General features: G+C 35.4%; 1 pseudogene; it reads left to right on the top strand.

Annotated features, from left to right (window-relative positions):
* The first annotated feature begins 3,009 nt into the window (after window positions 1–3,009).
* Window positions 3,010–11,649, top strand: LOC144220174 (peroxiredoxin-6 pseudogene; annotated as a pseudogene).
* The last annotated feature ends 3,578 nt before the right edge of the window (window positions 11,650–15,227 follow it).

The following is a 15,227-nucleotide window of genomic DNA, read 5'->3' as shown; positions in this document are numbered from 1 at the left end:
ACAGCAGTTGCCAATGTTGGACCTTTAGACCTTTCTCCATCCTTTGTTTCCACCATATTATACTCTGTTAGCTCTTCTACTTTCTATTTTTGATTTTGCTGACTTATTCTTCCTCTGTTCTTTTTTTTACATATCGAGCTAATCTGAATTTTGTTCTTCCTTTAAATGTCTTCCCTGGGTGACCTTAATGACTCCTATGTCCTCAACAATCATCTCAACTCAAATTCCAGTGGTTCTTTCTCCTGAACTTCAGTTTCATCTCTACTTATGGGCACCACAAACTAGAATTATCTAAATCAACCACATTATCTTTCATTCAAAGCCTTTTGGTCCCTCTGCATTCCCTGACTCATTCTAAAACATAATTTATATAAACATACAAATCTGAAGATGGGTAAAAAAAAAAAAACTATTTTTACATCTCTCTTTTATTCCTGCATTTAGTTGGTCACTATATCCTGTGTATTCTAATTTTTAAATTTAAAAATTTGTCCATTCACCTCCATTCGTATTTCTATTGCTGTAATTCAGACCCATATCCTATTTCATTTCTTTTGAGATTAAGTGCCATGTATTGTACTTTATTGTATTTCCTATAATATAATTCCTTAGCCCAATTTTGGGCATCAGACACTTGTTAAGTGAATAGGTGAAGATCTACCTGACACTTATAATTCATGAAGATTACTGTCCAATACTAATATAGCACTTGTTATTCAGCAGACTTTACTCTAAATGTGTTAGCTATGTTGCCTTATTTAATATTTACAAATTTCTTTTGAAGTAGGTACAATTATTATTCCCACTTTATAGATGGAGAGACAGGCATAGGGAAGTGAGCTGACTTCAATAAATAATAATAGCTAATAAATGACAGAGCTGGATTAGATCACAGTTTGGCTTGAAATCCATGCTCTCAAATCATTGTACTTCCTTACATTTCCTTTTCCTCTGCTCTATATATTACACTTAAGTCCTAATTATTTTTCCATTATAGCTCTGAGGATACAATAGTTACTTAATTCACAAACTTATAGATCTGGAAGTAAATTCATATTCTCAGCTTTGCCCACCCCCTCAACCAATTCTAGAACAATTTAGAATCAAATCAGTTCACAATTTAAAGGGAAATTTGAGATTAAAGTAGGGTCCACTGGCCCAACAACAAGTAGAGATGCAAACAACTAGCACAGTTCTTATAACCCAAAGAAAAATTAGACATCAGTAGCTTTGTCGGGAACTCTTGGCGAACATTAGCCTGGTCACATTGGATAACAGGTAGCACTGGGTTGAAAAGACTATAAGGCAAGACAAAACATAGTATGGAGCTGCCATTTAGGACAAAGTAAGTAGATGCTCTAGAGCGAGTAAAAGTACAAGACAGGTCCACATGGAGGAATGGATTAATGTCAGTAAATGTAAAGGAGTCAAGAATGCAAAGAAACTGAAAGCCAAGGTGGGTCATGGATGAGAGGGGAGCAAAGAGCAGACAGCACAGGAGATCGTGTGCAGAGACAAGTGTGCCTTCGAAATGAGGGTAAAGTCACTTCAGATGTCGTACACTCTATGGTAGATTTTTGAACTGATTATCAAAAGGCTTGCTTATAATTTGGTTCTACCATCAATCAAAAGTGCGACCCTGGAAAAGCTCCTTGAACTATCTGGAACTCACTTTTCTCATATGTAAAATCAAATTTCAACAAGGTAATCTCTGATAGTTATATAGTTACAAGATCTAGTATCTTTTACACAACGGTCTTCACAATTTTTGATCATGAACTCTTATTAGCAAAGAAATCTGAAATAGTACCCCCATTTAGGAAAGTGCTAGATGGACAAATTTGTAAATTATTTATAAATATATTAACCTGTATAAGCACTACTTTATTAATTTACTAACATTAAGTATGTAAGGAAACACAAAAATAGAAACATAATAAGTTTAAAAAGCATAGTTAAATGTCTTGTCAATTTTTGTGTATCATATAATCATTAGTATTTCAAGGCACAATATACAAATAGGGTGAGGTTTATCATTACAATGAATATAAAAGCCTATTTAAAATAGTCCTACATAATTTTGATTTTTATCCCACTTCTTGTTAGATTTGATTAGATTTTCATTATTTTTATATCACAATTTGGTCAACAACAAACTTTTTCTTGGATTTAGAAAACTGTCAACAGGGGCGCCTGGGTGGCTCAGTTGGTTAAGCGTCCGACTTTGGTTCAGGTCATGATTCCGCGGTTCGTGAGTTCGGGCCCCTAGTCGGGCTCTGTGCTGACAGCCAGCTCAGAGCCTGGAGCGTGTTTCAGATTCTGTGTCTCCCTCTCTCTATCTGACCCTCCACCGCTCATGCTGTTTCTCTCAGAAATAAATAAAACATTAAAAAAAAAAAGAAAACTGTCAACAGAGTCAGTTTCTTGTTTACTTGCTTTTTCATATCAGTATTCTCTTCGTTATGAGGTTTCTTTGAAGTAATCTTTTAAAAACATGTTTTCATTATGTAATCATTAGTTCAGTTAATTAGGCAACATTACATAAATCCATTTCACCTGACATTTGGATGGCCTCAATAGCAGTCCCTGTGTGAAGGGCTAAATGCAGGTTGTTTCCTTAGGAGGTGGTCTTCGGAAGCACAAAGGCACAATGATCCACTGGGTGTGCTATGAAGCATGCTGCTGCTGTGGGCTCAATCCCAATAGTGACCACTTAGAAGCTATGTTGGACATACCTCAGAATCATCCTTTCCTGGATGATTAGGGCAGATGGGGCATTTATCCACCAACTTACATTCCCCATTGATCGATGGTTTTTGCCAGTGGCTTTAACTCCCCTTCACTTCTGGGTTACACTTGTCATTGGCAGAGAAAACTCCAAACTCCCATGGTGCTGGAGAATCAGGCAGAAAAGAGACATGCCGGTGCTAGCCATGGAAGGGTTTTAGCATGCTACAAACCATTTACTGCACCTAAGGTGAATGCAGGTGGGCTCAGCAAGTATGGGGCATGGTATCTGCAGTATCTGCTACACCTGGTGCTACACCTGGTTCACGGTGAGGATTAGGGTTAAGGTTAGGATCAGTAAACTATGATAAACTGAAGCAAAGAAAGGACTGGCATCTATCTCTCCCTTTCTTTCCTCAGGCTATATTGAGTTCCATATTTTGGCAATCTGCTTACCAAAGAGTAATAATCAAGTACATAGTTTTATATTTTTAGACAAAATATGTTAGGTGGAGGCCTTAATATTCCTTTCCACAGTTTGAAGGTCATTTTGTATGTCTCTCAGGGGCCTGCCTCTGACTTATGATCAGCTCCCCAGAGTGGGTGACCCAAGTGCCAGCCAGGCTTCTTCTGAGATGTGCCTTCTGAGAAGCCTGCTGAAGTCCCCAGAAGACATGCCAGGTGTTGCAGATCCTGGCAACTTTTATGTCTCTAATGCAAAACTGTGGGCTTCTGGGAGCTGTGCACCTGCATACTTTCCAGGGACAACTGCCAGAGTACCATGGAAGCCTCTGGAGGATGCTAAAATATCAGAATCCTCTTACAGGAAGTACTTAAGTGAGCAGCTGCCTATTTAAGAAAATGAACTAGAAGGAGGAAGAAAATGACATCTCTCTGCATATAAGCTGATCTATAGAACAAGTTTAATTATTGTATCATTGATGTTTACAATCATGGTGGAGCCAACAGTTTCTCTAAACAGCTTTGGCATTATCACAATTCTATACATGAAGTCAGACAAATTAATTGGTCAATTTGACATTCAAACGACATTGATTCAGGAACTCCTATTTGCTAAATACCTATAAAAAGTAGTGTGAGTTAAAAAAATAGGAGTAAAACTCAGTGTCTTATTTATAATATAATAGGGGAATAAGCATTGCATATAGGTAACCATAAAGCAAGGTGGAAATAGACAAGATCCATAAGAAAAATATCAAGGGGTGCAAAAATTCTAAGATAAAAAAATTATTTCTACACCAAGCAATGTATTATTTCTTGTGATAATAGCTAAGCCCAATCCAAATTCCATGCCTTGAAAATTTCTTTAAACATGGTCCACTTGTAAGCCCACCAGCTAAAGTTTAGTAATAAGTAAACTTGGGCTTAGAAAAGACAGAGAAGTCTGAGATGGGTTTTTAACTAATGATAACTGCCATGGGCTCTAAAAATGTCCTCAAGAGACAAAGCAGAATACTTGCCTGGTTCCTAATTATATAAAAAAAAATCTCATGTTTTGTGGTCTGATTTTAAGACATAAACTTTTAGGAATACAACAGCAAACAATGGAAAAAAACGTGCAATATTTGTACTGACAATATATTGTAGTTTTCTTGAGTATGAAAATATTTTCTTAATAAGTTTTATCATAAAATGGAAACTGATACATTAGGTGTCTTTTTTTTTCTTAGCTAGAAATCAATTTATAATGAGATTATACACATGAAAAGTTTTATAACAGATATTTTAATAGAAAATCAAATTTAGTAAAGCTACTCAGAATTTTTTATAAATTATATTTCATGCTCAAGTAACTAGGAATTCTATACTTTCCATATTACAACTTGAGATCTAATAAGTACATTTTTCCATTCTGCCCAAAGACAAAAAAATGTTATAATGAATTTCTTACAATAAAATGTACTTGTCACATTGGCTATTTGGAACATATATTTGACAACTTTTTATTATTAGTATTTAAATGTATTGAAATATAGTTGACATACAATGTTATCTTAGTTTTAGGTATACAACGTAGTGATTTGACAATTTTATACATTATTCAATGCTTACTAGGAGAAGTGTAGTCACCATAAACTGTTATTATAGTATTATTGATTATATTCCCTATGCTGTACTTTTCTTCCTTGCGAGTCTTAATCTCTTTCACCCATTTCACCCATCTTCCCTGAGTCTTCTGGCAACCACCAGTTTGTCCTCTGTATTTATGATTCTGTCTGTTTATCTTTGTTGTAAGTGAAATCATGTGTTATTTATCTTTCTCTGTCTGGCTTATTGCACTTCGCATAGTACCCTCTAGATCCATGCTTGTTGCAAATGACAAGATCTCATTCTTTTTTATGACTGAGTAACATACCATTACCATTACACACACACACACACACACACACACACATCCATTTCTTTATCCATTCATCTATTCATGATCACTTGGGTTACTTCCCAGTTTTGGCTGCAATAAACATAGGGGCGCATATCTTTCTGAATTCGTGTTTTTGTTTTCCTTGAGTAAATACCCAGTAGTGAAATCACTCATTTGGTATTTCTATTTTTAATTTTTTGGGAACCCTCTATACTGTTTTCCACAGTGGTCACACCCATTTACATTCCCACCAACACTGTATTAAGTTTCCCTTTTCTCCACGTCCTCACCGACACTTGTTATTTCTTTTCTTCTTGATACTAGCCATTCTGACTGGTGTGAAGTTGTGTCTCATAGTTTTGATGTGCATTTCCCTGATGACTAGTGATGTTGAGCATTTTTTCCTGTGTCTGTTGGCCATCTGTATGTATTTTTTGTCTTTTTTGGGGGGGGGTTAATTTTTTAATTTTTTTAAATGTTTTTATTTATTTCTGAGAGAGAAAGAGAGACAGCGTGAGCAGGGGAGAGTCAGAGAGAGAGGGAGATACAAAATCCGAAACAGGCTCCAGGCTCTGCGCTAGCTGTCAGCACAGAGCCCAACTAGGGGCTCGAACCCACGAACCATGAAATCATGACCTAAGCCAAAGTTGGATGCTCAACTGACTGTAAGCCACCCAGGCGCCCCTATTTTTTGAAAAAATGTCAACTCAATGTCTAGTTTCAAAAATAATTTATTGTCAAATTGGTTTCCATACAACACTCCTGCCCATTTTTAAATCAGATTGTGCATGTATGTGCATGTGTGTGTGTGAGTTGTATCAGTCCTTTACATGTTTTAGATATTAACTCTTTTTTTAATGTTTATTTATTTTTGAGAGAGAGAGAGAGAGAGAGAGAGACAGTGCCAGATGGGGAGGGGCAGAGTGAGAGACACACACAGAATCTGAAGCAGTCTCCAGGCTCTGAGAGCTGTCAGCCCGGAGCCTGACTCCTGCTCCAAATGACAAACCTGCGAGTTCATGACCTGAGTCAAAGTTGCAGGCTTAACTGACTGAGCCACCCAGGCGCCCCTAGATATTAACTCTTTATCAATTATGTCAGTTGCAAATCTCTTCCTCATTCAGTAAGTTGCCTTTTTGTTTTGTTGATGGCTTCCTTTGCTGTGCAAAATCTTTTTATTTTGGTATAGTCCCAATAGTTTAATTTGCTTTTGTTTCCTTTGCCTGAGGACACAGATCTGTAAATATGTTGCTAAGGCCAATGTCTAAGAGATTACTGCCTTCTTTCTTTTAGAAGTTTCATGGTTTCAGGTTTCACATTTAGGTCCTTAATCCATTTTGAATTTATTTTTGTGTATGGTGTAAGAAAGTGGTCCAATTTCATTCTTTTGCATGTAGCTGTCCAGTTTTTGCAACACCATTTATTGAAGAAAACATTTTTCCCTATTGTATACTCTTGCTTCCTTTGTCATAGATTAATTGACCATATAGGTGTGGGTTTATTGATTTATTCTATCCTGTTCATTGATCTAGGCAACTATTTTTGTGCCAGCACTATACTTTTTTGATTATTATAGCTTTGTAGGATATCTTGAAATATGGCATTGTGATACTTCCAGCTTTGTTCTTTCTCAAGATTGTATTGGCTATTTAGATAACTCTTTTTAAAACCATTTCAGTCACTACCTCCAAATTAGTATTTATGGGGTGTCTGGGTGGCTCAGTTGGTTAAGTCTCCAACTTTGGCTCAGGTCATGATTTCACAGTTTGTGAGTTTGGCCCCCATATCAGGCTCACTGCTGTCAAAGCAGAGCCTGCTTCATATCCTCTCCTCTCTCTCTGCCCCTCCCCTGCTTGCATGCTCTCTCTCTTTCAGAAATAAATAAGTAAAACATTAAAAAGTAATCTTATACTAAATTAGTATATTCATAGATTTTTTTTATGTGAGCTCTGATAAGCTTTGTTGAAACTTCAGAACTTCTCATAACACCAAGCTGTTAAAGTACCAAGCTAAATTCTGTTGTTGGATGCAGTGAATATGAATCTATATCACAAAAAGTGTATTATTTTTTAACTTTTTTTTTTCAGATAGGGTGACTTATCTTTTTTTCTTTAAGAAGGAGAGTAAAAGAAAGGTCAGTTTCCATTAGAAGTACTATAATATATAGGGCACTTGGGTGGCTCAGTTAAATGTCCAATTTCAGCTCAGATCATGATCTCACAGTCCTTGAGTTTAAGCCCTGCGTTGGGTTCTGTGCTGGCAGCTCGGCCAGCATCTCCCTTCAGATTCTGCATCTCCCTCTCTCTCTGCCCCTTCCTCACTCATGGTCTATTACTCTGTCAACAGTAAACATTGAAAAAATGAAAAAAAAGTGCTATAATATAATTTCTAAACTATTTTCTAGAAGTTAAAAACTATTCTAAAATCCTATTAGCTAAGAAGGTATCAGATTGGCTATTTAAGTATTTCAAATTGGACTAGGATTAAAGTAGATGATTGAGACCCTTAATTAGTTTGCAATCCATCCATCCATCCATCCATCCACCCATCCATCTATCCATCCATCCACTCCTGTAGTCCTTCAAAAGGTGCTTTCTTTGGCAGTGAGTATACTCAAGAGTAATTTTTGTGAGTGGTATAATCTAGGGATCCAGGATCATTTTCATGTAGATATCCAGTTTTCTCAGCATCATTGTTGAAGAGAATATCTTTTCCTTTTCTTTTCTTTTTATTTGTTTTTGTAGTCATGTCAAAGGTTCTTTAGCCATATATTTGAAGGTTTATTTCTGGCTTTTAGTTTATTTTTGAATGAACTCAAGTCTACAATGATTAGATGACTCTACAAAGTATTTAATGCATGGCTTCTTCTATCAGTCTGCATTTACCAACTCTGTGATGCTAGACAATTTACTTTTCTGTAATCTATTTTACTTATCTGTAAAGCAACAATAATAATAATGCCTCCCTCAGGACAGGATTTTGAAGATTAAATAAAAGAAAACTGGTTGAAAATGCTTGATACATATAAAGTACTTAAAAAAATCTTAGCTATTATTATTGTCTCTTTTTCACAATTTTACTAGGGCACATCTAACACAACTATAGCCCCCTAAGTATCTTCATATGGTTTCTTATACATTTTAGGATTGTTCTATTTCTGTAAAAAAAATGTCAATGGAATTTTTATAGAGATTGCATTGAAGCTGTAGATCACTTTGGGTAGTACGGACATTTTAACAATATTAATTCTTCCAATGTATTTGCTCATGTTCCTCAGTTTCCTTCTTCAATGATTATAGTTTTCATTGTTCAGGTTTTTCACATCCTTCGTTAAATTTGTTGATACTTGGCTAAGTTTTTTCTTTTTTTGATGCAATTGTAAATTGCATCTTTTCTGAATAGTTCATTGTTGGTATATAGAAACACAACTGATTTTTGTATGTTGATTTTGTATCTTGCAACTTTACTGTATCTAGCAGCTTTCACATTTTTTTGGTGGAGTCTTTAGGGGTTCCTATACTTAAGATCATGTCATCTACTTAGAGAAATTTTTACATCTTTCTTCCTGATTTGGATGCCTTTCTTTTCTTGCCTAGTTGCTCTGGCAAGGACTTCCAGTAATATAGTAAATAGAATATGGTGAATAAAGAAGAGCATTTCTGTGTTGTTACTGATCTTAGAGGAAAAACTTTTGGATTTTTACTGTTGAGTATGTTAGCTATGGGTTTGTCATATCTGGCCTTTATTATGTTAAGGTATATTCTTTCACTACCTAATATATTGAGTTTTTATCATGAAATGATGTTGAATTTTGTCAAGTGCTTTTCCTCCATCTGTTGAGAGCATCACATGATTTCTATCCTTTACTTTGTTAATCTACTGATTTTTGTATATTGAACTATCCTTGCATCCCAGGATAAATCCAACTTGATCATGACATATTATCCTTTTAAAGTCATGTTAAATTGAATTGTTAGTATTTTTTCATCTATGTTCATCGCAATTATTGGCATTGAATTCTCCTTCCTTGTAGTGTCCTGTCTGGGTTTGGTATCAGTACAATGGTGCCTCATAAAATGATTTGGAATGTTCCCTCTTCTTCAATTTTTAAAAAGAGTTTGAGGAGGATTGGCATGAACTCTTTTTTAAGTGTTTGGTAGAATACACTAGGGAAGCCATTTGTTCACAGGCTCTTCTTTATTGGGAAGTTTTTGACTATTGATTCTATCTCCTTACTAGTTATAATCAGACTTCCTATTTCTTCATGATTCAGTCTTGGTAGATTATATGTTTGTAGGAATTTGTCCTCCTCTAGGTTGTCTAATTTGCTGACATATAATTTTTTGTAGTATTCTCTTACAATCCTTTGTATTTCTGTGGAATCAGTTGTTACTTCTCTTTTGTTCCTGATTTTATTTATTTGGATCCTTTCTTTTTTTCTTGATAAGCCTGGCTAAGGGTTTATAAATTTGGTTAATCTTGAGCTTATTAAGACTCAGATCTTGGTTTCATTGTTTTTTTTCCCTTTCCTTTCTGTTCCTTCCTTCCTTCCTTCTTTCCCTCCTTCCTTCTTTCTATCTTTCCTTCTTTTTTTCATCTCTATGTCATTTAATTCTGCTCTGATCTTTATTATTTCCTTCTATTTATTCACCTTGAGTTTTATTTGTTCTTCTTGTAGTTATTTCGGGTGTAAGTTTAGGCTTTTTCTTGTATCTAGAGGTAGGCCTTTGTCACTATATATTTCCCTCTTAGAACTGCTTTTGTTGTATGTTAAAGATTTTGGACCATTGTGTTTTTATTTTTATTTGTCTTCATGTATTTTTTAATATCTTCTTTGACTGTTTCATTGACCCATTGCTGTTTAGTATCATGTTGTTTAGTATTATATTGTTTATCTTCCACATGTTTGTATTTTTCCAGGTTTTTTTTTTTCTCGTGATTGATTTCTAATTTCAAACTGTTGTGGTCAGAAAAGACTCATGTTTTAATTTCAATCTTGTTAAATTTATTGAAGCTTATTTTGTGGTCAAACATGTGATCTATTCTGGAGAATGTTTCATGTTCAGGTGAAAAGAATTCTGTTGTTTTTGAATGGAATGTTTTATATACATATGTTACATCCATCTGGTCTAATGTGTCATTCAAAGACATTGTTTCCTTACTGATTTTCTGTCTGGATAATCTATCTATTGGTGTAAGTGGGGTATAAAGTCCCCTACTATTGTTGTATTACCATCAATTTCTCTCTTTATGTTCACAAATATATACTTTATGTATTTAAGTGTTCTAATGTTGGGTAAATAGATATTTACAATTGTTATATCCTCTTGTTGAATGTCCCCTCTTTCATTTCTGATGTTTTTGTTTGTTTGTGTGTTTTTTCTCTTTTCTCTTTGTCTAGTTTGTCAATTTGTTCTATGTTTTCAAAAAAACCAATTCNGGGAGGGTCAGAGAGAGAGGGAGATACAGACTCTGAAATAGGCTCCAGGCTCCGAGCTGGCAGTCAGCACAGAGTCCGATGCAGGGCTCGAACCCACGAACCGCGAGATCATGACCTAAGCAAAAGTCGGATGCTTAACCGACTAAGCCACCCAGGCGCCCCTGGTTTTCCAGTTTCTAATTCACTTATTTTTTCTCTGATCTTTGTTATTTCCTTCTTTTTGCTAGCTTTGGGCTTAGTTATTCTTTTTCTAGTTTCTCGAGGCATAAATTTAGGTGGTCTATTTGGAATAGTTCTTTTTTCTTATGTAGGCATATGTGGTCCTCTTGGAATTGCCTTCTTAGAACTGTTTTTTAACCTCCATCACAAGAATCAGCTGTCTGGTGGCTCCTACTGTCATACTATCCTCTCATATAACTGCTGCTGCTGAGCCTAGATGTCTTCTTACTGGGGATAAGTCTCCCAACTTTGAGGCCAATACTATCATTGGCCACATCTATTTCCATGACTCTCTGGGAGAAACATGGGGCAATCTTTTGTCCCATTCTTGAGACTTTACTCCAGTGTGTACTACAAAGCTTGGCAGAGCAGCAAATCTGGCACCAAATTTACCAAGAGGAATGTTAAAGATAGTTGCTCTTTTAATAGACAGTGTAGAAGACTCTCTTGTCTGGAGCAAGGGTATCAATGCTTTATGATGGTGAGAAGTCCACAGGAATGTTACCTTTTTCAAGTATTGATGATAAGAATTAGGACCTTACTATCTTATGTATTGCTAGACCCAATAGAGAAGGATGAACAGGGCATGCCTGTGAAGCTTGTGTGATATTTATTTTTGGTCCTGATAAGAAATTGAAGCTGTCATCCTCTATCTAGCTACCACTGGCAGGAGCTTTGATGAGATACTCAACGTAGTTATTTCTTTTAACCTGGCAATAGAAAAAAGAGTTGACACCCTGGTTAATTGGAGGAATGGAGATAGTGTGACAGTCCTTCCAACCATCCTTGAAGAAGTAACCAAAAAATTTTCCCTAAAGGGGCTTTAACTAAAGTGGTTTCATTTGGCAAGAAATATCTCAGATATACTCCCCAGCGTTAAGGTTCTCTGAGAAGTTGGTAATAGAGCCGCTTGCTTAGCACAGTAAGCCAGAGGATGCTAGTTGCTAATCATGTTTTCCTACAGCAATTTTGTAAACACATCCTGGTATCATCCAAAAAAAAAAAATTGCTTTTGTTCCAGTTTGGTATGTTGTGTTTCCATTTTTGTTTGTTTGAATATGTATATGTTTTTTGTTTTTCCTTTTGATTTCTTCCTTGATCTATCTGTCATTCAGGAATGCATTGTTTAATTTCCACATATATTTTAAAATTTCCAGCTTTCTTCTTGTTACTGATTTTTTTATTTCATACAGTTGTGTTTGGGAAAAATACCTGTTATGATTTCAGTCTTAAATTTGCTAAGACTTGTTTTGTGGCCTACCATATGAGCTACCCTACAAAATGTTCCATATGAACTTGAGAAGAAAATGTATTCTGTTGCTATTGGATATAATATTCTGTATATGTCTATTAGGTCCATTTGGTCAAAAGTATAGTTCAAGTCCAGTATTTCCTTACTATTTTTTTTCTGTCTAGATGATCTATACATTGTTGAAAGTGGGGTATTGAAGTCCATAATTATTAATGAATTGTCTATTTCTGCCTTCAGATATGTTAAACTTTGCTTAATATAGTTATATACTCCAATGAGAGTGAATGTATTTTACAATTATTATGTCCTACTGATGAATTGACCCCTTTATTAGTATATAATGAACTTTTTTGCCTCATTAGTTTTTTACATAAAGTCTTTTTTTCTGATAAATTTTATCTTTTTTCATTTTCATTGTCATTTGTATGAAATACCTTTTTTTCATCTTTCAGTTTCAGCCAATGTGTGTTCATAAAACTGAAATAAGTCTTGTAGGCATCACATAGTTGGACCTTGTTTTTATTTTATCCATTCAGTGAGTCTGTCCTTTGAGAAATTTAATCCATTTACAGTTAATTATTTACAGCTAAGGACTTTCTATTACCATCTTGTTCATGGTTTATTTGGGGGGAGGGTTGTTTTGTAGTTCTTTTGTTCTTTTCTTCCTCTCTTGCTATCTTTCTTATGATTTGATGATTTTCTGAAGTGGTATACTTTGATTCCTTTCTCTTTATCTTTTCTGAATCTACTATAGGCTTTTGCTTTGTGGTTACTATATTGCTTACATAAAACATCTTAAATTTACAATGATCTACTTTAAGCTGATAACAACTTAACTTTAATCACATACAAAAACTCTACCCTCTTATTCCTCCTCCCATTTTATGTTTTTGATGCCACAATTTCTGTCTTTTTAATCCATTAAAAATTATTGTAATTATAGTTACTTTTAACATTTTCATCTTCTTTTATATACTAGAGTTGAGCAATTTACATACCTCCAGTATTAGAATATTCTGAAGTTGACTATATATTTATTTTTACTAATGAGTTTTACATTTACATATGTTTTTATTCAGTGTCGTTTCATTTCAGCTTAAGAAATCCCTTTAGCATTTTTTGCAAGGCAGAGCTAGTAGTAATGAACTCTCTCAGCTTTAGCTTGTCTGGGAAAGTCTTTAATTCTCTTTCATTTCTGAAGGACAACTTTGCAAAATACTCAAAGTATTCATGTTGGCACTTTGCACAAATCATCCTACTCACCATTGGCCTGCAAGGTTTCTGCTGAGAAATCCTATGGTGGTCTGATGGGTTTTTCCTTGAATGAGAGGAATTTCTTTTCTCTTGTTGCTTTCAAAATTCTCTTTGTCTTTGATTTTTGACAGTTTTATTAGAATACGTCTTAGTGAACTCCTTTTTGGGTTTTATCTGTATGGGGTTTTATCTGTATGTGTTTCAAGTACCTGGATGTCTTATCTCTCCTCATATTTGGGAAGTGTTATAGCCATAATTTCTTTAAATGAGCTTTTTGCCCCCTTTTCTTACTCTTATTCTGGGACTCCTGGATTATGAATGGAGTCTCCATTCTTCTCATGGAGTTCCATAATTCATGTAGTTGTTCTCCACTTTTTTTTTTCTTTTTTTTCCTCATCAGACTGGATAATTTTAAATGACTTGTCTTTGGTTTCACAGATTCTTTCAGCTGTTTAATCAAGCCTGTTGTTAATGCTTTATCATTGCATTTTCATTTCACTCATTGTATTCTTCAGCTCCAGAATCTCTGCTTGTTTTTTGTCTTTTTTGTTTTTTGGTTTTTTTAGTGATTTTTATCTTACTGTTTGTAGGTAGATCCCTATAGTGGTCACAGTCCAGCAGGGGATTCTGAAGGTTCTCAGATGTTTTTCTATGGGTGTGCCACTCCACACACTACTAGGTATTTACCCAAACGTATAAAAATAGAGATTTGGAGGATTACATGCACTCCAATGTTTGTAGCAGCATTATCATTCTCTCTTGGGGGAATTCTTAAGATTCTCTGCCCGCTCTTGATCCTGCAAAAATGTATTAGGTGCTGAGAGTCTCCTATTTGTTCTCCCTAGAGTGATGCCCTGAAATGCTCAAGTGTGTGCACATTCTCCCAGTCTCATAGAATCAGGCAGGCTTTCTGCACTTAGCTGTTTACAAAGACTCTCTTTTTTGGTCTGAGGAAGTATATGCCAGGAGCTGGCCCTGGGGGATTAGGGGGATAAAGAGATATGGATTATCTATGGGCCAGTTGTGGGAGTCCACAAGCAAGATGTCCTCAGTGACTTGTGGTCAGTTTGCAAGTAAGTTAATAGGAAGAAGTGGTTAGTAATATCCCTTTAATGAGTTTGGAGCCCTGAATGCTGTGTTGCCAGCCTCTTTCAACCCTCAGTCTTGCTGGTCACTTCAGTAATTTAGATGAGATGAGGAAAAAATTGTGCCTCTTGAGCAACATCCTGCATAGCTAGGGAAGGTGAGCACTCACTAAAATGCTCTCACTTCCCCCATGGGAGAAATCATGGGCCCACTGGATCTGTCCTGGCATGGAGTCCTGTCACTTTGGGAGTGGGTTGATGTAGACAAAGTGAAAACGTTCCTTTTTCTCTCTTTTATACATCTACTCTTGGATGTCTTTGCTCCAGTTATGTGCTAGAATTTCTCTACAGATGCTCAAAAAAGTACTCTTGTCCAAGGCTGATTGCCAAAATTGATGTTCTGTGGAGGAATGATGGTAGAGAACTCCTATTCTGCCATCTTTGATGTTGCCTTGTGGTTTTCAGCATATCTCAAATTCGTTACATTTATTTCTTTTATTAAATTTATTTCTATGGAGGAGGGCACTTGTGGGGATGAGCACTGGGTATTATATGGAAACCAACTTGACAATAAACTATTTGTAAAATAAATAAATAAATACATTTATTTCTAAGTATTTTATTCATTTGCATTCTTTTTAAGTCAAACTGTTTTCTTAGTTTCATTTTTCAGATACTTCATTTGCTAGGATATAAAAAATTATTCTTCTATCCTGCAGCTTTACATTTTATTAGTACTAATAGGGTTTTTTTTGGTGGCTTTTGTAGGATCATCTACATGAAAAAGATCATGTCATCATAGAATAGAAAGTTTTACCTCTTCCTTACCTTTCTGGATGATTTTTCATTTTCTTGCCTAATTACCTC

The sequence above is a fragment of the Crocuta crocuta genome, unplaced genomic scaffold, assembly GCF_008692635.1.
Source record: "Crocuta crocuta isolate KB4526 unplaced genomic scaffold, BGI_CrCroc_1.0 scaffold9, whole genome shotgun sequence".
NCBI classification, from domain to species: domain Eukaryota; kingdom Metazoa; phylum Chordata; class Mammalia; order Carnivora; family Hyaenidae; genus Crocuta; species Crocuta crocuta.
The sequence above is the reverse complement of the archived record's forward strand: the minus strand, read 5'-3'. Positions and strand labels throughout refer to the sequence as shown.